At 38.0% G+C, this 25,690-nt stretch overlaps 1 protein-coding gene and 1 long non-coding RNA gene across 3 annotated transcripts in view; both read right to left on the reverse strand.

The window, feature by feature from the left end:
* PDE4B (phosphodiesterase 4B) overlaps positions 1-25,690 on the reverse strand; it is a 628,586-nt gene that overhangs the window by 350,666 nt on the left and 252,230 nt on the right. The gene's annotated exons all lie outside the window — the stretch shown is intronic.
* Positions 20,389-22,093, reverse strand: LOC127563191 (uncharacterized). The gene is made up of 3 exons (XR_007953916.1): positions 21,701-22,093; positions 21,227-21,294; positions 20,389-20,459 (listed from the first exon to the last, which is right to left on the reverse strand). It is a non-coding gene; the product is annotated as an uncharacterized LOC127563191 (long non-coding RNA).

Here is a 25,690-nt window from a genome sequence, read left to right on the forward strand (position 1 = left end):
ATGGCATGATTCTCCCTGGGCTTGGAGAAATCAGCTGGAGCCTCCCGTGGGCTCGGGCACCTGGAAAGCAGAGCCAGAGCGGGTTCAGTGCTACCTGCCGGGCTCCAAGGAGGCTTCGGCATAATCGTACACAGTGGTTCCATTGGCTTTGACAGGCTGATTGATGAATAACAGAACCTTGGAGACAGAACAAAACTTACCTGATCACCCAGACTGAGACTGTGCCCAAATTCACTATTTTCAGTAGAACATAAGGTTTTATACTGGCTTCGTTTTATTTTTGGAGCCCCGGAATGGCTGGCATGCAGTAGGTACTTAATAAATGCTTAGTGATTGTTTAACTGGCTGATTTTCTGCATTCTGCATTCAAAAGGGATTTATTAAGCAGATCTCAATGTATAATGTATATGTGTATGTAAGACAACAACCCCACATACACATATATTGGTGCATGCAAGTGCTAGTGAAGAAACCCCCTTAAACAATGGCGATGAGCTGTTGAACCCGGAGCTTCAGAGCTTTTCCTTGGAATACTAAGAAGGGATGGGACTTACTCACACCCAGCTGGTGTCAGAGGCTGGAATTAGAGCCAAGTCTCCACAGACAATATTAACTATTCAATAGCAACTAATGAGATGCCTTCGACATGCGAGTTGCTGTGCTGCCCATAAGACAGTGTGGTCCAAGGGGAAAACTGCTCCATTTGCAGTCAGAGACTGGGTTTGAATCTCAGTTCTGGAACTGTGTGACCTTTGGCAAGTTCCATCACCTTGCAGGTCTTAGTGTCTACGGGAGAAAGATCTGAGGACATTAGTGGACTATAAGTGGCATGCGAGTCAGTAGTGTGATAGAACAGTCCAACAAGCTAAAGTAATCTTAGGCTGCCTAAAGAAAGATGTGATTTTCAGGAAGAAGGGGGTGATGATCATGTACCCTTTTTCAAAATCTCGGGGGGGGGTTATTCATAAAATAAAACAAGTAACAAAGAAAACCAAAATTATAAGAGTTATCAGAAGCATATTTGTCAAAAACATTTAATAAACTACTCTAGATTCTTTAAAATCTGTTTGTGAAGCTCAAGTCAAGAACCCCTCTCTAAAGAATAGAAGCTCCCTGAGGGTAGAGGTCACTTCACTCTTGGATTTTCACTCTCAGCCTCAAGTTGTGTGTGTGCAGGGGAGTCTTGTGTGCAGAACTGGGTCTGGGAGACATTTCTAAGCTGGTGGGCGTCCGGTGGAACACAAGCAAAATGATGAAGGAGCTTTGAATCCATGGCTTTCTGGGACCGCTGGAAAGAACTGGACTTGTTTACTCAAAAGAAGAGAAGAGTCAGAGGGAGCCATGATAGCTGGTTCAAATAGCTAGCATTGGAGAGTGATTTCCATTTATTTTATTTGGCCCCTGAGGATAGAGCCCAGAGCTGGCGGGCAACAGCACAGAGTTCCATTTAGAATTAATGCCAGGAAAAAAACTGACTGAGAAGTGTCCCATTGATGGTGTTAGAACATTGATGATGCTAGAAGTTCTAGAATGGTTTCTGGAGGTCGGGTTAGCTGGCCACCAAGTAGTCCTTCCAATTCTCCAACTCAGGGATTCTCTGGATAAAGTAAAAAGACTTGGAATAATGACCTGAGAGCTTTTCAAGTTCTAAATACTCTAATCTCCGATTCTCTTGTGTATTGCTTTCCCTAAGCAAGCAAGTATTACAGAATTTCAGAGCAAGAAATGTACCTAAGATGCAGCTGGTGGTTTACTGGAGAGAATCACAAAGTCCTCAGTTCCAATCTGACTTCAGACATTTACTGTCTTTGTGACCCCAGGCAAGTCATTTTATTTCTCTCTTTCTCAGCTTCCTCATCAATAAAATGAGAACAACAGCACCTGCTTTCCAGGACTGTTCTGAGGATTAAATGAGATAGCAGTGGTAAAGCATTTAAATAAATGATAATTATTAATGTCATTACTGTTGTTGTTTTTGTTGCTATTATTATCATTTAGACTGAATCATTTTGAGTCCAAGAGGCAGCACGCACAGAGCCTTGCAGTCCAAGAACTGGGTACAAATCCTGCCCTACATCTCACTTTCTTTATTTATAAAATGAGACTGTTGGACTCTCTGACTTCCAAGGTCAGCCCTTGAGCTGTGATGTCCGCGAGCCACTGGTCAACAGCATTTGATCGTTTGATCAGTTCCAGTCGTCCTCTCATCCTGACTATGGGATCAGGAGGAGCCTCCTTCAGTCCTAAGCAGGAAACTGAAGATTGAGGCTGACTTGAACGGGCATCCATGGCGTGAAAGGAAGGGAGGCTTATTTCACCTCGATGGGGTGATGTAATTTAAAACGAGAGGCCTGTCCTAAGTGCTTTCTCGGGTTCTTTCCACTGTGAAGTTAAAATGATCCTATGAAAGCCAATACAGGTTATGTCCATGGCCTCTGTCTTCTTCATAACAGATGCACTGTCTGGTCTCAGGTTCCCAATGACATTAGGCAATGGTGGGAAATACATAGGCAAGAGCAGCCAAAGAACAGGAATCTCACATTGTTTAATAAAAGATATTTTTTAAAAAAATCAGCCGTGGATCCAGTCAGGATTGCCTCCAAAATGCAATAACTGGACTTCCAGCAGCAGCTCCAAGAGAGCCTCCGAAAGGATCTCCTATGACCAGGTGGTCATAGGTTTAGAAGTGGAAACCCCCGCTGGGGGCCACAGAGTATGGCTACTTCGTTTTCTAGATCAGGCAGTTGAGGCACAGATTAAGTGATTATCAAACGAGACAGGATTCGAACACAGGTTTTTCCTGACTCCCTACCCACAATGCCATACTGCTGAGGTCTCAGTCCAAAGTTCCTGTTTTGATAACTTGCAGAACTCAGATCAGAACTTGCACTCCCAAAGTCCCTAACTCACACATTCTGTGTCATTGTAACTGTAGCTCATATCTGCATAGGGCTCTTTATAAATGAATCCAGTTTCTTTTACATTTCATCATCTTCAGACTAAGCTTATGAGAGAGATAGAATGGCCAGTTGTATTTTACAAATCAGTAAATTGAGGCCCAGAAAGGAGAGGTTATTTGAATCAAGAAAATGAGGAGAGCTCTCAAGACAGATGACATAAAATAAATTAAAAGGAAGTCCTCAATCTGGATGGGTTAAGGTTTCAGGCAAACCTTAGAACACATAAGAATGGTGCCAGATAAAAGTCTGTGGCAAGAGTTCTTAATCTCCTTTGTGTGTAGCCTCCTTTGGCAGTCTGGGGAAGCTCATGTACCCTTTTTTTTTTTTTTTTTTTTAGAATTGTGGGGGTTTTTATTCATAAAATAAAACAGGTGACAAAGAAAACCAAAAATCATAATAGTTATCAGAAGTGATCAGGAAGCATATTTGTCAAAAACATTTCATAACCTAATTTAGATCTTTAAAATCTGTTTGTGAACCTCACATCAAGAACTCCTCTCTACAGAATAGAAGCTTCCTGAGGTAGAAGTCCTTCACTCTGGGATTTTCACTCAACCTCAAACACAATGTCTAGTAAAAAGCAGAAGCTTTAAAAATTGTTGATGATTGACTCATTGTGCTATGGTGAACTACCCAAGTTCATTTAGTCTGATTATAGATTGAGGGAACTGAGAAGGTTTAGCCTGAAGAAGGGAAGATTCACAGGGGAAAGGATGGCTGTTCTTTAGGTATCTGAAGAGCTGACATGTGGAAGAGGGATCACATATACTCTGCTTGGCCCTAGAGGACAGAATCAGTCACAATGGTCCCAGTTGAAATTGCAATAAGGGATTTGGAAGTCTTTACAGCTGATGGGAACTGAAGTAAAGATTGCTCAAACCTTTAGAAAGTTGTCAGACCTATCTTCTCAGCTGTCAGGGAATGGTTCACCCAGAAGGCATAGGTTTTAAGGATGACCTAAGACAAATGATATTTTGATTCATACTTAGAGACAATGTCCAAGTGATGGGAGTCCAAATTAACACGCCCATCACTTATGTGGGGGGATGGGAGTATAAAGTCAATAATGGACCAGTCCCTGACCTCAGAATTGATGTTTGGGTCAGGAAAACCCAAATTTAAATCCTACATCATACAGTCACATATACTGACAAATATGTATATATAAACATATAACAGCTTCAGTTATTTAGGGTTAGGGTTAGGATTAGTGCATTGCTACTGAAGTTTAGAGAAGAAAGCTATGTTTCCAATCTTCCTCCCCTTAAGCCCCATCCTCAGCCTCTCCTTCCTCCTGCATCCAACACAGAAGCTTAGCTTATTTTACTAAGAATTCCGAGTTCCCCAATGGGGAAGTCCTTCATCTTTTCTTCTACAATTCACAACTTTGTCCTAATACTCCTCCTTTTCCCAAACTGTAACAGGCTGAAGTTTGAGTTGATGCAGTGAGGTCCCAAGTACATACGGTTAAATAGTAATTGGACCATACTCTTATTAATATATAAGCTTGGAGAAAGAATGGCCCCCGCCCACTCTTTGTGCAAGTCCTGATGTGTTGTATAGGAAATGATGTTTTTGGTGGGTGGAGGCAGAGGAGTGGGAAAGGAAGTGGAAAGAGAGACTGCTGACTGGCATCTTGACACAGCTGCTCACATTGCTATCACGACTGCCCTTCACCTCTGATCCCCTTTTCACTTGCAATCCCCCTTCACTTCTAATAGCTGGCTTCCCGTTGCAGCTGCCCATATTGCTATTGCAATCCTTCTTCACCTCTACTGAGAATAAAGATTGAAGATTTTTCCCTTAACCTGAATTCTTACTCCAGCTGATTTTAAATACATGGTCATCACACCAAACACCACATGTATTCTCACCCAGTCCCCTTCCCTCAATAAAGGAAATCAATATGGTTTTCTGAGAAGAAAACTGGTTCTGAAATCAGAGGACCAGAGGGTTGAAGTTACCTCTCAGATATTTACTGTCATTTCAATCATGCTCAAATCAATTGTGTCTTCCCAGGGTAGCATTAGGAAGAGGGCTGACTCTAGAATTAGAAGTCTCAGGTTCAAGTCTTTCTTCTAATACTTAGAACCTGTGTGACCTTTGGCATGGGGTTAATTTTTCCCTCCCTGTATAACGAGGACTTTGAATGAAAGTTTCAGCAATTTATTTTACTACTAGAATTTGTACCCAATTTTGAATCAAATAATCCTATATTTTAAAATAAATTTGGGATATCAATGAGACTGGAAAGGGAAGGCATATTTAAGAAAGGATTCAATTAAAATAAAAGAACTTGGCGATTGATTAATATCAAAGATGACTCAAAGGTAATCTTGATATCTTAAGACTGGATGATTAGGAAAATAGTGATGTCACTGACAGAAAGAGGAGTTGGGGTTGCAGGGGGAATGATCTGGGAAGAAAAAATGTTCAGTATGGGCTTTTGAGGTGACCAGCAGGCATTAAAGTGGAACTATCCAATAAATCTAAAGGGAAAAGGAAAGGTCAAGGTTTCATATAAGACTGGAATTCACTGGGTTACTACTCTAGCATCTGTTATACAAGAAATGGGGGCATCCCAGAGTTAAGAGGGACCAGAACAGCCACCTCATTTAACCACCATAGTTGCAAACGAAAGAGCAGTGTTTCTATGAACATTCTCTGAAAGGGATGTATGGAGCCCTTAGCAATTATTTTTCTCAGATAAGCTCACAGCCACTGGTCACCCATAGTAGCAGCAGGTAAGATTTTCTAGGGAATAAGAGAAAGACCATTATTTGGTATAACAAATGGCCAACTAGACTTTGCTCAAAGGTTTCCATTGAAAGGAATACACTCCTAACGTATCCCGAGACACTGTGGGACAGCTCTATCTGAACATTAGGAAATTTTCCATTACATCACGACTAAATTGGCTCCCTTGCAACTTCCTCCCATTATGCCCAGTTCTGTTCTCTGGGCCCAAAAAAAGCCAAGGATAATTAATTCATTTTGCTATGATAGCCCTTAAAATACCCAAAGACAGCCATTACATCTATAGCTTCCTATCAACTCCTTTCTTTTCCAGGATACACAGTATGAGTAACTTCAACCGATTCTCACGTGATATGACCTTATGGGATTATATATCTGAAGATGGAAAGAACCTCAGAAGTCATCTATCCTAATCATCTTATTGAACCATCCCAAGACCTTTGTCCTATACCATAATGTCTCTCCAAACAAGTCCTTTGACCATCCTTCCCTCCGCTCCCCCATTTCTTTGTCTACTTCCTAGCTCACCAATGTTCTAAAAGTACATTAAATAATAATGTTAAATTTATAGATACAATCCACAGTCCTGGAAAAAACCACAGGAGTCAGAATCAAAGGTTAGGCAGCAATCAGTGATTAATAACACTGGGGTTGGGGGACTGGGAAAGGATCTTTTCCCATCATGATGTTGGGGAGACTAGAAAAAGAGGATGAGTTACTAAAACCATCATGTTTTGTAAGCAAAGGTCATAGTTGCAAACAAAAGAGCAGTGTTTCTATGAAAATTCTCTGAAAGGGAAATATGGGGAGCCCTTAGCAATTATTTTTCTCAGATAAGCTCATACCCACTAGGCACCCATAATAGCAGTAGGTAAGGTATTCTAGTGAATAAGAGAATGACCATTATTTGGACAATTTTTTTAAGAGGACTCCTTCCTCTCTATCTCCTTCACTCTTACAAAGGGATTTTAGGGGATGGTTGCTTGAAATACACAGAAACACAAAAGCATCAAACTCCACATAATAATTTTGAAGATGGGCTCTCGACAATCTATATTCAGACTTTTATTGGCTCTGGTGGGCACAACCAAAGACACAGAAGCAGATTTAGGCTTCATAAAAGGAAATCTCCCTACCCATTGAATCCATTCAAAAGAGTATCAGGCTGTCTTGAGATCAATCAAAGAACATTTATTAAGTTTTGACTATGTGCCAGGCACTGTGTTAAGTCCAAAAAAGAAGAAAAAGACGGTCCCTTTCCCCAATGAGCTTACAATCTAATGGGGGAGACAACATGCAAGCTGTATATGTAAAGCATGCTAAATGAAGTGAGCAGGACTAGGAAAATATTGCACACACACAGTAAAAGCAGCATGATCAACTTAGATAGATTTAGCTCTTCACGGCAATGTAATAATCTAGGATAATTCCAAAAGACTCATGATGAGAAATGTTATCTATATCCAAAGAAAGAACTATGCATGGAGTCTGAATGCAGATCAGAGCAGACTATCTTAACTTTTTTTGTTTTGTTTTGTTTTTCTTTCTTGGATTTTTCCCTTTTTGTCCTGATTCTATTTTTACAATGGGACTAATATGAAAATATATTTAATGTGATTGTATATGTATTACTTGTATCAGATTGTTTGCTGTCTTGGGCAGTATTGTAGGGATTTCATAAATGTAGGATTCATGGAATCCTAAGGAGTTCGAGGATAAGCTAGAAAACATACAAAGGACAGAAGCCAAGATGGTCTAGGTTTTGAAGATTGGGAGGGGGAAATGTGGAGAGAGGAGAGAGAGAGAGAGAGAGAGAGAGAGAGAGAGAGAGAGAGAGAGAGAGAGAATATGAGAATAAAGAAAGGAAGGAAGGAAGGAGGGAAGGAGGAAAGAAAAGAAGAAGAGAAAGAAAGAGAGAGGAGAGAAGAGGAGAAAGAAAAAAGAGAAGCAAGAGAAAGAAAGAGAGAGCAGGAGAAGAAAGAGGAAAGAAAAGAAAAGAGAAATGGGGGAAGGGAGGAAGGAGGAAGGGAGGAAGAAAGAAAAAAAAGAAAAAAAAAAAAAAGAAAGGTTTGCTTTGCTGTTTCTGGATCTGGAACTTCAGTTAAACATGGAAAAGAACGTCTATGATCAAAACCATTTATCCACGAGGACTCATCATAAAATGTTTCCATTTTCTAGGTTTTAAGGATGACAATGGAGCAGCTGTGTTTGAATGTCATGCAATGAAAACTTTGGGGTATTTTGTCTAGCAAGTTTAAAAATAAAAAAGAAGGAAAAAACCAAACCCATAAAAAATGCTGGGGGAGAGGGGGATAAAATTCTTTCCTAAAGAGTCTCTCTAGAACTATTTGTAGATGAGCTACCAACTTTCTCTCTTGCCTGTTCTTTACTCATCATTCTGAATTGAAATAAAAAAGCTAGTACTTCCTGAGAAGATAGAACCAATTTTTTTTTTTTTGCTAAAAACTTCAAGTTAGTCTATGTAAAAGGGGGGAAAACATAGTTACATATGTACTTGGCTCAGTTTCTTCATTTGTAAATTAGAAATAATAATAGCATCTACCTTCCAGAGTTGTTGTGAAGATCAAAGGAGGTAATATTTATAAAATGCAAAGTACAGTGTCTGGCACATGGTAGGCACTTTATAAATGCAAGTAATTATTATTATTATATTATTTGTAAAATATTTTGTAAGTGTTAAAGAATTATCTATTAGCAGATACTATTATAATTATAATATCATAAAAAGTCTTGTTAGGAAAGAGCACCCAGAGGCTATTTCAACCACTCCTTATTTTTCAGATAAAAAAATGGAGGAGTAAAAAGTATGCATGACTTGTACAAAGACATATGGGTCATAAAAAAAAAAATTGGGACCTAGATTCTCTGGCTGAACAGCCATTGTAATCCCCCTGTTCTAATAGGGCTCCAGGAAGGTTCCCTGTGCCATCCTGGACATGTGATTAACCAAATTCTCAAAAATCTCCACTGAGGGAGCTTCAAAAGTTAGTGCATTATAGTTTGGAGAATTCTAGTGATTAGTAAGTTCCCTTCATATCAAGCTTTAATCCATCCTACTTCATCCTCTCTGTCCAATCAGAACATATTGAATCACTTTTTCTATAATGTAAGTTTGTTCCTGTCACGTGTCACACAATTCAATTAATTCCAGTGATCCCCCAATACCAGTACAAAATTCCTTTCATCTAAAACTATTTACAATCTGTTCTTCATTCCACATCTGTACAAAAGAGAGGAAGTAGCGTCTTCTCAACTCTTCTCCAAGATAAACTTCCTGGGGATTGTGAATATATAGAATACACTTTCAGGATTATTTTTGTTGTTTTGCACAACAACACTGATATGATCACTGTATACATTATTTTCCTGGTTAGAGTTACTATTCCCTTCATCAGTTCACATAAATCTCCTGCTGCATCTCTGAATCCTCCATCTCTATTTCTTATATTTTAATAATATTCCATTATGTTTATGTTTCATAATTTGCTTAGCTGTTCCCAAGTGAAAGGCAACATCTTTGTTTCTAATTCTTTGCTACCATGCAAGTTAGTGCTATGAATATTTTGATGATCAAGGACAAATTATCTTTCTGCCTTTGTTCTTTTTTTTAAATAATAGCTTTTTATTTTCAAAATACATGCAAAAATAGTTTTCAACATTCACTCCTGCAAAACCCTTTCTTCCAATTTGTTTTCTCCCTCCTTTCCCCCCACTCCCTCCCCTAGATAGCAAATAATCCAATATATCTTAAACATGTGCATTTCTTGTCTACATATTTCCACAATTATCATGATGGACAAGAGAAATCAGATCAAAAAGGGAAAAATGAGAAAGAAAACAAAAAAAAATTTTCTAAGTGAAAATACTATGTTGTGATCCACATCAAGTCTCTATAATCCTCTTTCTGGATATAGATGGCTCTGTCCATCATAAGTCTATTGGAATTGGTCTGAATCACCTCATTGTTGAAAGGAGCCATGTCCATCAAAATTGATCAGTGTATAATCTTGTTGTTACTGTGTACAAGGTTCTCCTGGTTCTACTCATTTCACTTAGCATCACTTCATGTAAGTCTCTCCAGGCCTCTCTGAAATCATCCTGCTGGTTGTTTCTTACAGAACAATAATATTCTATAACATTTGTATACCATAACTTATTCAGCCATTCTCCAATTGATGGGCATCCACTCAGATTTCAGTTTCTTTCCACTATAATAAAGGTTGCCATGAACATTTTTGCATATGGGGTCCTTTTCCCTTTTTATAATCTCTTTGGGATACAGTCTGCCTTTTCTCTTGAAGATATATATTCATACATATGAGATCACTTGGTCAAAAGGTACTGATATATTTTTTCACTTCTTCAGCCAATTTCAAAGTTCTTTAAGAAGAGTTTGACCTACCACCAACACACTAATAATGGCCTTGTGAGTCTTATTTCCTAGAATGTCTCTCATAATGACAACCTCCCCAATTGGCGGGTGCGAGACCAAATGTCAGAGCTATTGCATTTGACATTTTTCAAAGGACAACTTGACAAAATAGAAGATTCCTCTGAACTCTCTGTCCTATAATTTCATGAATCCATATTCCAAGGGATGAATCTTGTCTTTGAAGCATCTGTGATTCATCAATCAATCAGTACTTATTAAGTGTCTACTATGTGCCAAGTATTGTACTAAGTCCAAAAGCAAGACTATATAGATCAGCTTCTCAAATTGTGGTCAGTGAGTCCCCGAAAGGTTCCTGACATCCTTTCAGGAGATTTACAATGTCCAAACAACTTTTTATAATACTAAGACATATATTAATTTCTAATACTGATAGATGTAGTCCTATAAATAAAAAAAACAAGTTTTGGGGGGATATTTTCTGTATTTTTTAAGAGTATAAAGGGACACTGAGATCAAAAAGTATGAGAAGCACTGGTCTAGACTGAGTCATCTAGGCTAATATAACCTTAGCAAAGTATGCGACTGAGAAAAGAAGATGACATTTAAAGCTGAAGGACCTGGGTTCTGATCTTGGATCTGTCGTATACTACTTGACCATTCGGGCCTCAGTTGCAGATCTATAAGAAGAGGTTAAACAAGAAGGCCTCAGAGGTTTCGTGTAGCACCAAATCTATGCATTTAAATGTCAGAAATGGTCTTTTAAAATATATGTACATTCATCTTTTCTCACAGACATTTGACTGTGAAGAAGCGTGCTCAGGATACTAATTAGAGTTTTCAAGCACATCAAGGTGACCAGGCAGGAAATGAGATTTACTCTGTCCACAGTGGACTGGGGCACTAAGGGGAGACTGCACAGAGAGTCAGTCACATTTGATCTGTGCTGGTTTGGATTGCAAAATGTCAGATGTGATTTGTGGGCTCTGGAAAATGGAGAAAGCCTGACAGAGACCGGGAAATGAATCTAGGTCAACTGATCATGCACAGTAGGGAACTGGGAAGACCATATAGCTTGGACAAAGCCCTGCTACAAGGACTGATGAGTTGAAAATAAAGACAAAAGAGGCATGGGAAGAGTGAGAGGCAACATAGTAGAGTGGATAGGGCATGGGACTGGGAGACCAGAAGATCTGTGTTCAAATCCTACCTCTGATATTTATTATTCATGTGAACTTCATCAAATCACTCAATTTTTCTATTTTCTAACCCAGAGAATGAGGAGGGGTTGAACTTAATAACCTCTAGGTTCATTCTAGGTGACTTCTTTCCTTCCTCCTCCCTTCCTTCTGTCCCTCTTCCTCTTCCTCTTCCCCTCCTCCTTCTTCTACTTCTTCTTCCTTTATTTATATAACACTTACTATGTACCAGGGACTGTGCTAAACACTTTACAATTATTCTCTCATTTATCACCACAACAACCATTTATCTTATCTTCATTTTCCAGATGAGGAAACTGAGGCAAACAAAAATTAAGTAACTTGTCAGAGATCACACAGTTAGCAAGTGTCTAGGGGCAGATTTGAGCTCGGTTCTTTGTGACTTCAGCCCCAGCATTCAATCCCCTGCACCAGCAGTTGCCTATGATAGGGTCAAGATACATGTATCTCACCCTGCTTTAAACAAGTCACATTTGAGAACATTTAGACACACACACACACACACACACACACACACACACACACACACACACACAGCAAGATTCAATTATTCGCTTTTTCACAGGGAAATGCCATTGGATTTCTTTAAACAGCAACTTTCTTGAGGGTGTTTCCTCTTTGAAATATAATTTGTAAATTACTTTTAAGAAGAAAAGATGCTTAATGTTATTGTTCAAGGGATTCCCAGTTAGGTGCAAATTGGACTGAGTTTGTATCTTGGGCAACTTCCAGCTCTGAGATCAATTAATCAATCACCCAAACAACATTTAGTATTAAGTGTTTACTATGTGGAAGAAACTATATTAGGTGTTGGAAATACAAAGGAAGACAAAAATAGTCACTGTTCTAAATAGCTCACATTGACATTTTTCTACATAGAGACAAGATGCACAGAGAGGGATGAAAAGTCACCTTCTTGGAGAAGGCACTAGCAATAGTGGATCTATGGAAGTCCTCCTGCTTGATGTAGCATTTGCTACAAAAGGCAAAGCAGGGGAGCACAGAGTGGGTTCCAGGAGTCTTGAAGACCCCCAAAAGATTCAAATTTTGCCTCAAAACCTGCTTCCTCTGTGAGGAATCACTTCAGAAGATGAAGCATGTGAAGGCAGAAAGGACCTTAGATACCATCTAGCCAAATGCTTTCATTTGACCACTGAGAAGACTAGGAGCCCCATAGCTGGGATGACTTGCTCAAGATCACACATATTATAAGTTAGTTTTAAACTCACTTATAATCCAGAACTCTTTTCACCTTTTCTTAATATTTATGAAGTTTAGTTTCCTCTTCTGTAAAATTAAGAAAATAATGCCTGAATTGCTACCCAACTCACAAGATTCAATCAATAAATAAGGATTTACCAACTCCTAGTATATCCTAGCTGAAGACACAAAAAAGTCAAAGATCATCCTTCAAAGAACTTATCATGTAATGGGTCGTGGAGAAGCCCGAGTAAGATAATTTATCTAAAATACTTTGTACTCTATTAAGCACTCTATATATTTTCATTAAGGTTATTATTCTGTAGGAGCAGGGCATGTGAATGGTGTTTGAATATTTTGAGAGAGAGGAATGGTTATTATTTTTTTGGCATTTTCAGATTGTATTCTTCCTTTTACATGCTCTGTCTTAGCTACATATTTTTGCAATATCCTATTCAAATTTCTGAGTCTCTGGAATATTTGCAAACATAAATAATATTTGTATTGTCTCTGTGTTTCATAGGAGAATATAAAGATGCTCTCAGTGTACCTGGTTTCACTCAGATTTCTGGGTTCAAACTATTCCTGGTTAATCTTCCACCTGAGCCAATTTCAACCAAGTAACTCTCTCAAACAGGAGCCTAAAACAGATTTTTCTCTTCTGGATTCTGGATTTTAATTAAATTAATTTTTCACTGTTTTTTTTTTTGTTGTTGTTGTTGTTGTTGTTGTTTGTTTGTTTTTGATCTGGGAAAGTTAACTTCTGTTGGCTACCAATAATGTTCTTCAGGCTCACTGGAAGATCAAGCCTTGACTCCTAAAATGGTCCAGAACTAAGGCCAAAAAATAGCTGGTTTTTGTAGTGTCCCCCCTTTCAGTTTCCACTAAAAAAAACTACATAAATGGAAATCATAATGCTATCTATTATTGCTCACTTTTGAATATTGCACTTCTTTAAAAGGAGAAGTCTTTCCGATAGTCAGGAGTCTGGAAAAACTTTTATGGGCATGGGTCCTTTTCTCTCTAGACTAGTTGTGATCTCTGGCTGTAGACTTGAAAGACTTGGCTTCCAATCCTATTTCTGAAGTGTGTGACCTTAGGCAAATTATTTATTTCCCCTAGGTCTTGGGTTTCTTATCTATAAAATGAAATAGCCAGACCAGCTGGTCTCTGATCCAAGTCTATGATTCATGCTATTTGCTGCTCAAGTTTAGGTTAAAGGGTTAATGACATACATCTTCGGGTGCTGAATACATCTGATGAATTTTCTGGGTATGTCATTCTACTTTGTAATTGCATTATTTGAGCAAAAAATAAAATGCATTTCCTTCATTTCCTTTGTTCCTTCTGAAATTATCAGGTCCTCTCACCAGAGAAATTCATCAGCTTTGCTCGTTTCATTCACAGACTTCCTCCTTAATGTTCTATTCATGTTCCTGCACACACAAATCCCATCAGATGCTTGATCATCCTGGAGCAAGTCAGAGCACACATGCCCACTGAAAAGTCAGAAAATAAGCAGTATAAAAGATGAGCTCACACAGGCATCCACCGTTCTGGAGCCAAAAATAGAATCACAGGATTTTAGGGTTGGAAGCATCTTCATCAGCTGCATCCTCCAACCTGTACCTGATTGAGAATCCCCTCCATAAGAGACCTGACAGGTATCATTAGTCATCAGCCTTATTTAAGGATCTCCAGGGGTCGGAATCCGCTATTTCTCAAGGCATGCCCATTTCACTTTTAAATAACACTGATGGCATCCAACCTAAATTGTCCTCTCAGTAACTTCTACTCAACTTCCCTACCTCTTTTCTCTGGGGCAAAGCTGAAGCATTGAATACATTCTTTTTTTATTTTCAAAATATAGATGGGTAATTTTGGACATTCACCTCTACAAAACCCTGTGTTCTAATTTTTTTTTCCCTCTCTTCTTCCCCACCCCCTCTCTGTTGGCAAGTGATTCAATATATGTTAAACATGTGCAATTCCTCTATGTGTATTTCTATAATTATCATGCTGCACAAGAAAAATCAGATCCAAAAGAAAAAAAATAAGAAAGAAAACAAAATGCAAGCAAATGACAACAAGAAAGTGAAATTGCAATGTTGTGATCCATATTCAGTTCCCACAATCCTCTTTCTGGGAGCTGATGGCTCTCTTCATCAAAATTGGAATTGTCCTGAATCACCTCTCTGTTGAAAAGGGCCACATCTTGATGATCAATTCTGATGGACTTGGCCATCTTCAGCAATAAGATGAACCAAATCAGTTCCAATGCAGCAGTACTGAACTGAACCAGTTACACCCAGCAAAAGAACTCTGGGAGATGACTAAGAACCATTACACTGAATTCCCAGTCCCTATATTTTTGCCTGCCTGCATTTTGGATTTCCTTCACAGGCTAATTGTACACTATTTCGGAGTCCGATTCTTTTTGTACAGCAAAGTAATGGTTTGGTCTTGTATACTTATTTTGTATTTGATTTATATGTTAACATATTTAACATGTATTGGTCATCCTGCCATCTGGGGGAAGAGGGGGAGGGGAAAATTGGGACAAAAGGTTTGGCAATTGTCAATGCTGTAAAATTACCCATACATATAACTTGTAAATAAAAAGCTATTAAAAATTAAATAGATAGATAGATAGATAGATAGATACCATTCACCTCAAAAAAGAAAAGAAAAGAAAAGGGTCACATCCATCAGAATTGATCATCACACAGTTTTGTTACTGGGTACAATGATCTCCTGGTTCTGCTCATTTCACATAGCATTAGTTTTCATGTCAGTCTCTCCAGGCCTCTCTGAAATCATCCTGTAGATCATTTTTATAGAACAATAATATTCCATAACTTTCATATGCCATCACTTGTTCAGCCATTGAATACATTTTCTAATGCATCTCAGTGATCAGTCCAAAACTCCTTGTCCCTCCTTAGGTCTTCCACACCACAATCTGAAGAGGACTTTACGTACTTTATCCAAGAAGGATCTTCCTCTTCTCTACAGAAAATCTCAAAATCCTTTGGAATCATTTCTCACTATTTTGTTCATTATTCCAATCTTTGCTAAAGACCTAGTCTTCCTCTCCACCATAGCCAAGCACTCTATTTACACCTTGATCTCCTCTCCAAAACCTTTCACTAAATCACTCCACAATTGTCTTTTTTTCTCTTTTCCTCCACTTTTCTATCTGCCTCTGTCTTTGTCTTTGCCTGTCTCATTCTCTCTTCCTCCCTTTTTCCAATTTTCAATTTCTCTATATCAACCTCTTTCTCCCTGGCTACCTACAAACACGCCAAGGTCTCCCGATTATTATTTGACCCCATCATTCCCTCAAGCTATAAATCTTGATTTCTTCTTGCTTTCACAGCCAAACTACAAGGGAACAATAAAATAAAATAAAAGATTTATACCACCATTCTCTCCATTTCTTCTTTCTCCCAATTCACAGTTCTCTTCTAATATTCCAATGTCATCATTTGCTTGAAATCACTCCTTTCTATGAAGGCTACTTTAAGTGATGTTCTTAAAGGAAATGTCTGGTTATATCATCCCCCTCCTCTAAAAGCTCTAATAACCTTTTGTTAGGGGCAGCTAGGTAGCACAGTCGATAGAACATCAGGCTTTTAGTCAGTAGGACCAAAAATCAAATTCACTCTCCTATATTTCCTGGACAAGTCAGTTATCTCTGCCTCAGTTCCTCATCTATAAAATGAACTGGAGAGGTTGATGACAAAACCTCATCTTCCAGAAAACCCAAATGGGTCATTTAGAATTGAACACAATTGAGAACTCAACAAAAACAACAACCTCTTGTTTCCTCAAGGATGAAATTCAGCTCCCATCTCCCTAGCGTATTTAAGACCCTTCACAATCTTGTTCTAACCTCTTTTTTCAGCCCTATGACACATTTCTGGCTACATGTACATTACCCATATATCATTTCTACCTTTGAATCCTTCGTCTCCTTACACCTTATACCTTTCTACCAGCTGCTCACCCAATTCACTGGTATTCATGACATGGGTCATTTTCATTTACTCATGTGTGCATGGGGTCTTCTCCCTGATGGATTCTAAGCTCCTTGAGGGTAAGAACTATTTCTTTGGTCTTTGTATCTCCACTCCTAGCATGGTCAATGGTATACTATAAATACTTATTATCTGCTAATTGAATTTATTCCATTTGACCCTTAAAATACCTGGAGACTGTTGCACAAGCTGCTCTCTTTCAGTAGGCTGGACACTCTCTGAGGGCATGGCCAGTTTTATTTTTGCTTTTTTTATCCCCAGTACCCAGTGATATGTCTGGCACATAGTAGACCCTGAGTAGGTTTGTGTGATTGAGGCAGTGTGGTGCCATGGAAGAGGTCCTGGACTCGGAGGAACTGGCTGGGAAACCTTCCTCTGATGGTTGCCATTTGGACTTCATTCCCTGAAATTCAGCATCTGGATTTCTGACTCTAGGAAAATCATGGTCTTATGAAATGAATCAACAGCGATCTCAGCTGAATGAGGAAGCCCCCAGCCTGATGAAGCAATATCAACAATCCAGCTTGAAAAGATAATCACTTTCTTAAATCAAGATGTTCTTTCTTTGCAATTTAAAGTCATAACTCCCAGTGACAATGCCAAAAATACCAACCAAGGCTGTTCTCTGAAGGTGTTTAAATATCATTAAATTGAATTTTTAGAGGAAGCACTAATAGGCATTGATTTTAAATTTCTAAAAAATGCCAGGGTCAATTTCTTCCTGTAAGCGAGCCATTTAAAAGCCTGACCCTCCCAGAATAATTGTATTTTGCTGGATTTTGTAGCATTAAAAACACGTGACAGTGAATGTCGTTTAGCAATATTTCTCATGGCCCTCCACATAGAGCAATTCTGGCCGCCATAATATCCTTATTCCAGGCTCCAGGATCCTCATCTCTGACTTAGATGAGCCCCAAGGTCCCTTCTAGCTTGGCCATTCTTTAACTTTACCACAAACAAGGCCCTATCACATGAAATACTCAGCAATTTCCACAGAATTCTGACTCAAACATGAGAATGGCTATTAAGGGGAAACGGGACAGTTGACTCTATGAACAAAAAGGAATGATGCTAAACAACCAATGGCAAAATGTCAGGCTCAGCTAAATCATTGATTTTCATTGGGAAATCGTGAGGAAATAGTATTTATTGGACTCATTATTTTCCAAGTGTAAAATAAATACAGAATTGCTGATAATGTATCAGAATCATAGAATGTCTGTGTTGAAAAGGCCACTGAAACCTTGTTTTTCAGCCAGTGTCCATTTACACATGGCCAGCTAGATTCCTTCAAAGACTTTTAACATGAGAACATATTACCTTGTGAAGCCTCCCTGTGCTATGTGGGTCTAATTCAAATTATGAGAAAGATTTTATTTCAATGAAGAAAATCCTTTACTCCCTGACCACCAGACAAGTTGCCCAGGAGGACTTGATTTTTTTTGTTCTGGGACTCCTATTGTGAGGTTTTATTATTCTCACCTGGCCCACTCTAACTCAGGCCCAGTCTTCCTGCTCATCTTTTCACTAGTTTCCTTGTGACAAACAGAGTACTCCTTCTCCAAACAACCAATTGAACCTCTATATTCTCTCCCTCCCTCTATGCCTTCCTCCGTTCAAACTCTCTCTCTCTTTTTCTCCAATATCAATTTCCATAGTTTGTACTATCATCGCTATATAGATATCCACATCCAGCCTTCGTCTCTCTTCTGAGCTCCAGTTCCAAAAGAAAACTCATAAAGCTTTCCTCCTAAGCCCACATTTCTTCTTAACTTCACTATTTGTGCTAAAGATTCCAGTATCCTTTATTAATCAGGTTCACAACTGAAGAGGGACCATCCCCCATCCTTCCCTTTTATTCACTCCCCAAGTCCAACAGATTGCCAACTCTTGTGAATTCTTCTTCCTCAATATGTTGATTAGCTATCTTCTCACCCCTACTCACATCAAAATTGCCTTAGACAAGGACCATGTGACCTGTTACCCAGATTATTTCAAGATCCCTTTAATTGATGTTTCTAATTTCTGTTTCTCTCCCCCCCAAACAAACAAACAAACAACAACAACAACAACAAAACAGCTACAACTACAAAGCTAGTGCTTTTATTTTAAAGGTCTGATCATGGCATTCCTTTGTGTGAGGAGCTCCAGTGTTTGCACATGACCATTAGGATAAAATGCAAACTCCTTTCTTTGGTGTTGAAAGCCCTTCACAATCTGGCTTCAGTCTTATTTTCTAAATATATGGTGACTTCCCTTAAGACATTCTTTTCAATAACCAAACTGGCCAGCCAGTGAATGTTCCCACCCATCACACTGCACTTCCCATATCAATCCCTTTGTCTTCCTTGTTTCATGTGCCTTTGAATGCAATCCCTCCTTACCTTGTTTCATGTGCCTTAAATACAATCCCTCCTTACCTATCTGCCTCTTTCAAACCCTACCTGCCTTCATGACTAAGATCAAATGCTGTTTATCTCAAGAAGCCTCTCTCTGATTTCCTCAGCCATTCAGGCTATTCTCCCAATTGCCGTACATTTTGCAAATGTTGCCTTATTTATTTACTTGTGAACATTGTATTTCCCTAGTAGAATGTGTGCCCAAAAGGCAGGGATTTTCTTCCTTTTTTTCTTTATGTTAGCAATATCTTTGACATATGGTAAATGTGATTGAAAGGAAAAGCAATATGCAATAAAGTTCAGCAGCAAGAGGCAGTAAGAGAAATCCCATTTAAAATAACTGTAAACAATATAAAATATTTGGAAGTCTACTAAGATAAATGCAGGAACTATACAAATACAATTACAAAACACTTCACTAAATAAAGTCAGATCAAATTGGGAAAATTGGGAAATTAGGAAAAACTGGGAATTGGGAAATTATCAATGGTTTATGGCTAGGCCAAACTAATATAACAAAAATGACAATTCTGCTTAAATTAATCTATTTATTCCATGCCATACCAAATCACCAAAAATATTTTATTGAGATACAAAAAATAATAACAAAATTCACCTGGAAGAACAAAAGGTCAAGAATATCAAGGGAAATAATTTTTAAAAATGCAAAGAATGGTGGCTTAGCTGTACCAGAACTAAAATTATGTTACAAATCAAATAAAATATATTATAAAAATTATCATCAAAATCATATACTACTGGCTAAGAAAAAGAATTGTGGATCAGTGGAGCAGGTTAGGTGTGCAAGACATAATAATTCAAAGATTATAGAAATCTATTCTTTGATAAACCCAAAGATTCCTGCTTCTGGGATAAGAACTCACTATTTGAAGAAAAATGTTGGGAAAACTGGAAAACAGCATGGCAGAAAATAGGCATAGACCAACATCTCACACCCTATATGAAAATAACATCAAAATGAGTTCATGATTTAGGCAAAAAGTGATACTATAAGCAAATTTGGAGAGCAAGGGATAATTTGTAGTAACTTGTTGTGGTGGCAAGGAAATGGAAATTGATAAGATGCCCATCACAATGTGAATATAGTGTAATACGATTGTTCTATAATTTTTTTTCTATAAAAATGATGAAAAATGATGAAGGATGGTTTCAGAAAAAGCCTGAAAAGACTTACATGAACTGATGCTCAGTGAAGTGATTAGAACCAGAGAAACACTGTGTGAAAATCAACTATATGTAGACTTAGTTCCTCTCAGAAATATAGTGATCCAAGACAATTCCAACAACTTTGATGGAAAATGCTATCACCATCCATGGAAAGAATCATGGATATGGAATGTGGATCAAAGCAATAGTATTTTCATCTTTTGTTGTTTGCCGTTGTTGTTTGTTTTTTTTTTTTTCTTGTGGCCCTTTCCTTTTGTTCGGATTTTTCTTTCCCAACACGATCCCTATGGAAATGTTAAAAAAAAAAAAACACACAAAACTATATAATAAAATCCACATGATCCTGGGAGGAAGGAGGGAAGAGAGGGAGGGAGGGAAGGAAGGAGGAAGAAAGTAAGGAAGGGAAGTATGTATCATATGATATTACCTTACTATGATCAATATCACTAAACTTTTTTAAATGGCCTGTGATGATTCTGCATTATTGAACAGTTTTGAAAACTAAAATCATATGGAGTTTATTGGGAATAAATACAGCTAGGAAAACACACACACACAACAGCAAAATTTCACTTCCAATTTAATGGAAAATAAACTTTACGGATGGCAAATCAATACTTAATAATAAAAAACAAGCATTCTCTAATGTGTTTGCAGGTAATGGAGATCTATGACTAACTAGGCAAGTGCCAATGGAAAAAAAATCACATTAAAATATGAGTTATGCTAAACTGGAAATGAATTCAGAGAGAAGATACTAAGATGACTAAGGACTGGGAAAGGCTTTTTGATAGAAATTTATATTTTATTGTGAGGGCACTTCTAGGAGTGTGTGGCATTGTTTCAATACCTAAAACAGCACTCTGAGAACCCTGGATGAAAGACCATGCTATAAACTTGTAGTTCATTAGAATTTATGCTGGACAAAGTCTTAGAGATTTTTTTTTTAAGGATAAGAAACTGAGGCCCAAATAATAGAATGATTTGATTGCTTCTGTCTCCCCCAAACCTCATATTGAATAAGCTGCTAAGTCTTACCAAATCTACTCACCATAATATCTGATGGATCCAGGGACTAACTTTTTTGTGTCCTTGATTCCTTTACAATGTACCTCATGCCTTGTAAAACACAATTTAAATAAAATCAGCACCAGATACTTTGTCAAATGAGAGAAGCCTAATGGCATTGAAAAATCTCTTCTTCTGTTGGCTATCTGGTATAAACTTACCTCAGAATCATGTTTCTTAATGAATAAAATAAAATCTCTAAGATTACAAAGGAAGCCAAATATTGAACTATAATGTATATGTATACACACACACACACACACACACACACACGTGTACATCTATGTATTTAAAGTTCACAGAATCTAGACTAAGAACACATGAAGAAGATTGCAAGATCATGAGCTGAAAGAGATCTAAGAGATCCCTCAGTCCAACATTCCCATTTTACAGATGAGGATCTAAGTTATGGTTCCTTATGGCTTACCCAAAGTCATAAATGGAGTAAATGGCACACCTGGGATTCAAATTCAAGTCTTCCAACTCTCAATCTTCTCCCTTTTGCCCCATGGTATCAGGAGAATGATGTTTGAAGTTGGACTTATGTGACCCTGGGCAATTCATTTCAGTTCTCTAGATCTCAGTTTCTTCATCTGTAAAACATGTGGCTTAGATTAAATCAGCTCTCAAAGTTTCCTCCCAGTTCTAAATCCAATAAAATTCCACAATTTTCCTATCTACTTTTTTTTTATCTCATCCACTACCTGGATTGACAATGACAATAACAACAAATAATAATATTTATATAATGTTTTTGATCCTCCAGTGATGGACAGAAGCAGCTACACCCAAGGAAGGAAATGAGTATAAACTGTTTACATTGTTGTTTTTCTTTCCAGGTTATTTTTATCTTCTGAATCCAATTCTTTCTGTGCAACAAGAGAACTGTTCAGTTCTGAACACCTATATTGTATCTAGGATATACTGTGACCTATTTAACATGCATAGGACTGCTTGCCATCTAGGGAAGGGGGTGGAGAGAGGGAAGGGAAAAGTCAGAACAGAAGTGAGAGCAAGGGATAATGTTGTAAAAAATTACCATGCATATATACTGTCAATAAAAAGTTACAATTATTAAAAAAAAACTTAATACAGGAAAAAAATGTTTTTGAGTCTCATAATTACCCAGTGAGGTAGGAGTTATTATGATTCCCATTTTCCACAGAAAGAATCTATCTGAGAATGAGAGAAGCTGTGAATTCCCCAATATCTCAACTCCTAGTCCAGCTCTTCATCTACTACACACCCTCATTGTCAATGCCTGATGACTCTTAGGCATATATTTCAAGTACTTTAAACTCCATTCTGTGATGGAGTAATTCCTCTCATTTATCTTCAATACTTGTAGCAAAGGGCCTCTGTTGCCACACCAGCTGCCAGTTTTCAAAGAACCTGTTCTAATTTCCCCTGTAATAAAAATTTAGGCCATTGGGAGCCATAGAGTACTCAAAGAATGCTAGACTGAATTACAGAGTCTTCAACCTGACATTAAAAACTGTTCATAGTCTACTGCTCCATCTTTCCCTGATTTATTTCACATCTTCCTTCCTTCCTTCTTTTGTTCCTCCCTCTCTTCTCCCTTCTCTGTCTCTGCCTCTGTGTATGTGTATGTGTGTGTGTGTGTGTGTGTGTGTGTGTGTGTGTGTGTGTGTGTCCCTTGCTCCCTCCTCTCTGTCTCTCTCTTTCTCCTTCTTTCCCCTATTTTATTCCACGAAGATAGTTTTGGGGGCCCATTCATTTGCTGCTGACTTGGATAACTTTTCAAGTGGTCACAAATGAGATTTCCATTGGTGCTAAATAAGAATCCTGTTGATATACTAAAGGGACAGTTGAATGTAAACTTCAGGACAGGGCTACTTTTGCTTCTGTCTTGTCTACTCTGTTTATTATGGTTCTGGTTGCACAGTCCATGCTACATAGAAGTTTAGTGGAGTGGATGGAATATTGCCATATAAAGGAGAAGCTGGTTCTCTTCCAATCTCTCACCAGATGCATCTCTTGATTTCTTACACTCCATTGGACCATTGGACTATTGGGCCACAAAGGGGATGATTTTCCTGGGTAAAAGTTAGATGAAATGGCTTGTGGGAACTCTTCTAATTCCTTTGATTCTCACCCTCTGATACTTGCCTGGTGCGATCCATTTTCCTGATATTCATTTTTTCTCTCCTTAACTCACTCATTTGGGCTCATTCCTTCTTTAGAATCCCAAAGGCTACCATTTTAGGATCACTTCCACCCAATTAGTTGGGGGGAAAGAAGTAATGGGCAACCCCAGGACATTAAATACAGTTATCAGAAGTCGTGCACAACTCTTTTCAGAGCTGTAATTCTTCAGGATGCAGGGTATCATTTAAGCTATTAATATCTTCCCCCCAACCTCCTGACAATTCACACCACAATGAGTGTCCAGAGCCAAGAACAGGAGCCTAAAATCTTGAAGCATGAAGCATGTTTCGAGGCAGATTCACCATTCTGGGGGCTGAAATTACCCAGATCCAGGCTTACCTTTCTTGATTCTATTTATCCAACATCTAAGGACATCTCCAGCTATCCTAACTTATAGCTTGCCCCTTGACTTACATGACTGAAGGAGAGAGATACGGTGATGGCTTTGCACAGCCCTGTCTCATTTAAATCCAATTCATTTGCAAGTCAAAACATCACAGTCTTGATATCAGTAGCTATTTTCTTGAATTAAGAACAAATACCATCAAGTGAGAGTGTTCAGTTTTTATTTTATTTTATTCATATGTTAGTGGTGTTGGGAAGATAATTAAAACATATATATTATTACTGCAAAATTGGCAATCCATGGTAGACTGATTCTAGTTAGACCCAAAGGGCCCAAATAAGGAGAAATGCTTGGATGTAGAAGAGGAAAATTTAGACTTAATATAAGGGAAAATTTCCTAACCCTTGGAGATGTCTGAAAACAGAATGGGCTGCTTTTGGTAGTAATGAATTTTCCTAGCATTAAAAATTTTAAATTGATCAATCAATTGATATTTATCGAACATGCCTTATGCCCCAGGCATTAAGCACATGGCAGATATAACTCTAGAATGAAGAAAGATACGATTCATATAATCCCGGAGTATATGTTGTGTATATATTGTGGAGACAAATTGTGGATACCCACTGTATATGCAAAGAGCAAAATCAACAGAATCGGCCTGGCTTGGAAGTCTCACTCAGTGAAGGAAACCCTGGGTACCCACATAAAGATGTTCAAAATATATAGAGATTAAGTCCAAGAAGATTTGTGGGGAAGACTCTTGGAGGCTTTGGTAGAAAAAGATACTTAAACAAAGCTTTGGAAACAACGGATTTTTACTAGGCCAAATGTGGTAGGAGTATACTTGCTCAGAGATAAGAGATGGAACAAACCAAGAGTGACGGATTAGTAGAAGGTTCAGTTTGGCTTTAAGTGTTGAAAAGGGGGACAAAAAATAATGAGACTGAAAAAAGGATGGTTGGAGTCAGAAAATGAAGGCTTTTAAAAGGCAGTAGACATTTATATTTGATTTTGGAGACAATGAGGAACCACTAGAGATAAACAGGCTGGGGACTATTGTGTGCAGACTGAACTTTAGGAAAATCATGTAGGCAACTGTATGGGAGATGGGTTAGAGGAGAAATGAGTGCTGGAATTAATCAAGATGAAAAATATAAAATTATACAAATATACAATTAGCAAATTAACAAATAGTAACAAATAAATAAATAATGATAAATGAACAAAGTAAACAAAGATGTAATGAAAATCTCTTGTTTTCTAATGTTAATTTGGGTTTTTTTCTGATTTGTAGCCTCCAGAGATCCCATTAAGAGTTGGATCCCACTATTTAGATAGACTCTATGGAAGCAAAAGGCTGGATGATCTTGTTCAGGAATCTCATTCATATGTGGAGTACAGCAGGGTCACCAAAGTTCCTACTGAAACTCCCAAATCCTTTGGTTCTTGGAAGTTTCTTTCATTCTATAATGAGACCTAAGAAATGCACTAGAAACAAACAGCTGACAAGTTAAGAGGTTTATTCCCTTGATAAGCAAATTATTCACTTTACCAAAGTATTCCTGGAAGGATGCTTTGACTGAGTAGACTCTTCTGTAACCAATGCATTAATAAAAATTATTAAGCAACTATTATGTACTGGGAACTAGATTAAGTCCAGGAACAGTAGTTAGACTCTTGTAATAAGTCTGGATGGCTATTGATAGGTGTATGCAAAAGAATCTCAGTGATAACCAAGAGCATCAAGGTTTGAATTCAATGTCCGTTACTCACTTTTTATGTGTCTTTGGGAAAATGTTTTAATGGGCCTTAGATAACCTTATCTAAGGAGGATTGGATTAGGTGTCCTATAAGGTCCCTAAAACTGTGTTCTTTGAGCCTCAGTTTTTCCATTTATAAATTGAGGGAATTAAACTGAACGGACCCTAT

The sequence above is a fragment of the Antechinus flavipes genome, chromosome 4 (assembly GCF_016432865.1).
Source record: "Antechinus flavipes isolate AdamAnt ecotype Samford, QLD, Australia chromosome 4, AdamAnt_v2, whole genome shotgun sequence".
Classification (NCBI taxonomy): Eukaryota; Metazoa; Chordata; class Mammalia; order Dasyuromorphia; family Dasyuridae; genus Antechinus; species Antechinus flavipes.